Consider the following 4,240-nt stretch of genomic DNA (forward strand, 5'->3'; position numbering starts at 1 on the left):
ACGTGTCCTCGTACACACGAATTTTGACATATGTATAATTTATTATTATGCATTTTTATTTGATCGTGTCGATGTACACTTTATGTTTTTACAACACCGTCGTCGATGACATGGAGTCGACGGCACGATCTTTTGTCGTGCCGTTGCTTGTTTCTTTTTGAAACACCGTGTGTACGACGTTTTGAACTACGAATCGTACATATTCGGAAAAACAATAGCGTTACGCTGGCCCGCAGCGCCGGTCCTTGCGATCGAGTTTTTCACCTTTTTTGAACGAGAAAAACCGAATTCGCTCGGGCATACGGCTGTTTCTTCGGGTACCTAGATTTTTTGATTTTTTTTGTACTATCTCTCGATCTTTTCCAATGATGGAAAAAAGGAGGGACGCTTTCGGTTTTTCGACCGGATCGCGGAAAGTTGTGAACTCCACCGCGAAAGTCGAAAGACGTTAGAAGTCCTCTTTTTTCGGACACACGGAGAGGATGTAGCAGAGTAGTCGAGAAAGAAGAAAATCGCAGGTGTCGAATTAGGTTACGACTCCGTGGGTTTTAAATGATTTACGCCCGGCTACGGGACCGGCGAGAAACGCTCCCGATTTTACGATTCGCGTGAATGATGTTCGTCGTTAGACGCTTCAAAGAGTTTTTTGAAAGCGCCGTTAAACGAGCGATCACACACACATCACACCTTGCTTTTTTAATGTTTTTGGTAGATGTGGTAAAGTGATTTCGTTAGAAACGGTAAAATTCTCTTTACGGAGCGTACGACTGCACCATTTCAAAATTATATACACCGTCAATCGTCATTAAGTCACGATATAGAACGGTAAACTTGAGGATTTTATGTTAGACGCTCAGTCTGGCACGTCTATAGATTTTTTCGTCAAAATTCACGATCTGTCTTCGGTTTGGCGACGAAAAAATATAGAAAGAAAATTGAAACACGAAAACACAAAGACCGCCCGCGAAAATCTCTTTTCGCTTACGGCGGATACTAATTCGCTTTTTCATAACGAGTACGATGATGTAATGATGTGTTGATTCCGATCGATCAAAAACCGTCTCTTCGTCACACTTTTTAAAGTGCTTGACACACGCACACTAAATGAAAGACACAATAAAGGAAAACTACCGAAAATGTAGTTTATGAGAGAAAGCAGCATTATTTATTAAAATTATTGCTGAGAAAAAGGAAATTGGCAAATTCCTAATTAAAATCGTATCGAACATGTCCCATCTTCACACATACATGCTCGTACTTTGCGTGTAAAAGCGGAGACCGCGTGAAAAAGAAAAGTGCTTCTTTTTCGGTGCGCGGATACAAATTTGTGTTTGGGTTAATATTTTTTTTAATTTTTTCGTACGCGTAAAACTGAGACCGACGATCGCGTTCCCTTTCAGACGAGAAAGTACGGACGAAAGACAATTAAGAGCGAGAATCATAAATATCCATACCACAACACCGAAATTTTAGACGTGGCACGTTTCGGAACCACGAAGATCATTTTCGTTTCGGATGTACGCACGTACGCAAAAATTTTTGCAAGACGTGTATAGACAGCTGGACGATCGGCATGATCGGGGTTCTTGTGGAACGAGCGTTTAAATTTTAAAAAGATTACCCTGAACGGTGGATCACTTGGCTCGTGGGTCGATGAAGAACGCAGCTAATTGCGCGTCAACTTGTGAACTGCAGGACACATGAACATCGACATTTCGAACGCACATTGCGGTCCTCGGATATAATGTTCCCGGACCACTCCTGGCTGAGGGTCGTGTCAATTTCAAAGACTGCTCGGTTTTCGTTTTCGGACGAAAACGTCGGAGCGTGTTGGATGTGTTGCGACGCGTCGAATAGGTACTCATTAATGTACGTGATCGTCACTTACGTCACGATATAACGACGCACGCCTCGAACGTGTGCCGAGACGTTTACTCGAGCGTGTTTTTTCGTCAAAAAGGACGGGACGGGTATGCTTTGTATTTTTTTTTTACAAAGTCCGTCGGACGTCCACCTTGCGAATCATAAATACGAAAGTGTTTACGTCGGCACATGTTCTTGCGTGGTGTGTCGTAGAATCGTGTGTTTGTGTGCGTTTCTCGTGCAGCGAGTAAATTTGCGCGACATCTTAAGACGCGAAAGCGACCAACTACTACTTGTTGTAGTTGTTGGCTGGTCTTTCGGCGTAGCACGTCCTATTTCTTCAACATGTCGTCATTTAAAAAAAAAAATGGCGTTTTAAGGTTGAGAACGTTATAGACGGTCGTCGTGTCCGAGACGTGTAATGCAAATCGCGACAGACGTCAGATCGTAAGCGTTTCTGTAAACTTAGCCATTTTTTAAAAAGAAAAATGACGAACACGTATAGCAAGGAATGGGAGACGTGTCGTGATCGTCGAAATGACCGAATGAAAAATTTTTATTTTTCATATGCGACCTCAGAGCAGGTGAGACTACCCGCTGAATTTAAGCATATTACTAAGCGGAGGAAAAGAAACTAACTAGGATTCCCTCAGTAGCGGCGAGCGAACAGGGAGAAGCCCAGCACCGAATCCCGCGGCCGAAACCGGACGCCGGGAAATGTGGTGTTAGGGAGGATCCGTCATCCCGAGATCGTGCGGCGCGTCCAAGTCCATCTTGAACGGGGCCACAGCCCATAGAGGGTGCCAGGCCCGTAGCGACCGCTGCCGATAACGGGAGGATCTCTCCTCAGAGTCGGGTTGCTTGAGAGTGCAGCCCTAAGTGGGTGGTAAACTCCATCTAAGGCTAAATATGACCACGAGACCGATAGCGAACAAGTACCGTGAGGGAAAGTTGAAAAGAACTTTGAAGAGAGAGTTCAATAGTACGTGAAACCGTTCAGGGGTAAACCTGAGAAACCCGAAAGGTCGAAAGGGGAGATTCAGCGTGACTCGATGGCGGCGCTGGACGATCGTGTGACAGATGGCGTACGCGTCGTTTGCACCTTTCGTTTTGTCGATCTGCCGTCGAACGCGTGCACTTCTCCCCCTGTAGGACGTCGCGATCCGTTGAGTGCCGGTCTAAGGCCCGCGGTGGAGCTCGTTCGGACGGTTCGCCGTTCGCCGAATGAACCCGTGGTGTTTCCCGATCGGCTCGCTCGACGGTATACAGATGGCGCGGGGCCGCTACACAGTTAGCGTCCGACCTTCGGCAAGCGCGCCCGTCGTGATGGTGATCGGACCTGGTGCCGGTCCCGTCCCCGGGTGGCTGTTCGCTGAGGTGTTCTCGGACAGACCTCGTTGAAACGCCGATCTGCGACGCTATAGCTTTGGGTACTTTCAGGACCCGTCTTGAAACACGGACCAAGGAGTCTAGCATGTGCGCGAGTCATTGGGATTTAACTAAACCTAAAGGCGCAATGAAAGTGAAGGTCCGCCTTGCGCGGACCAAGGGAGGATGGGCGGTCGTTACGGCTGCCGCCCCGCACTCCCGGGGCGTCTCGTTCTCATTGCGAGAAGAGGCGCACCAAGAGCGTACACGCTGGGACCCGAAAGATGGTGAACTATGCCTGGTCAGGACGAAGTCAGGGGAAACCCTGATGGAGGTCCGTAGCGATTCTGACGTGCAAATCGATCGTCGGAACTGGGTATAGGGGCGAAAGACTAATCGAACCATCTAGTAGCTGGTTCCCTCCGAAGTTTCCCTCAGGATAGCTGGCGCTCATAGCATACGAGTTTCATCCGGTAAAGCGAATGATTAGAGGCATTGGGGTCGAAACGGCCTCAACCTATTCTCAAACTTTAAATGGGTGAGATCTCCGGCTTGCTCGAACTATTGAAGCCGCGAGACTCGAATCAGAGTGCCAAGTGGGCCATTTTTGGTAAGCAGAACTGGCGCTGTGGGATGAACCAAACGCCGAGTTAAAGCGCCTAAATCGACGCTTATGGGATACCATGAAAGGCGTTGGTAACTTAAGACATCAGGACGGTGGCCATGGAAGTCGGAATCCGCCAAGGAGTGTGTAACAACTCACCTGCCGAAGTTACTAGCCCTGAAAATGGATGGCGCTGAAGCGTCGTGCTTATACTCGGCCGTCAGAGGCATGTGCGGTCAGGTTATTAAATTAACCGGCCATGAAGCCCTGACGAGTAGGAGGGTCGCGGCGGTGAGCGCAGAAGGACTGGCCGTGAGGCCGTCTGGAGCCGCCGTCGGTGCAGATCTTGGTGGTAGTAGCAAATACTCCAGCGAGGCCCTGGAGGACTGACGTGGAGAAGGGTTT

General features: G+C 48.4%; 2 non-coding genes across 2 annotated transcripts in view; both read left to right on the top strand.

Moving 5' to 3' along the window:
- The first annotated feature begins 1,618 nt into the window (after positions 1-1,618).
- On the top strand, positions 1,619-1,775 carry LOC148165233 (5.8S ribosomal RNA). Its single transcript, XR_015771652.1, has one exon. It is a non-coding gene; the product is annotated as a 5.8S ribosomal RNA (ribosomal RNA).
- Positions 1,776-2,433: 658 nt separating this feature from the next.
- The window catches only part of LOC148165234 (large subunit ribosomal RNA), a 4,040-nt gene continuing 2,233 nt past the window's right edge, over positions 2,434-4,240 (top strand). Inside the window, exon 1 of the ribosomal RNA XR_015771654.1 lies at positions 2,434-4,240. This exon is cut by the window's right edge and continues 2,233 nt beyond it. This is a non-coding gene — a ribosomal RNA (large subunit ribosomal RNA).

This window comes from Gnatocerus cornutus, unplaced genomic scaffold (assembly GCF_029298725.1).
Source record: "Gnatocerus cornutus isolate USDA-ARS CGAHR unplaced genomic scaffold, icGnaCorn1.1 ctg00000464.1, whole genome shotgun sequence".
NCBI lineage: Eukaryota > Metazoa > Arthropoda > Insecta > Coleoptera > Tenebrionidae > Gnatocerus > Gnatocerus cornutus.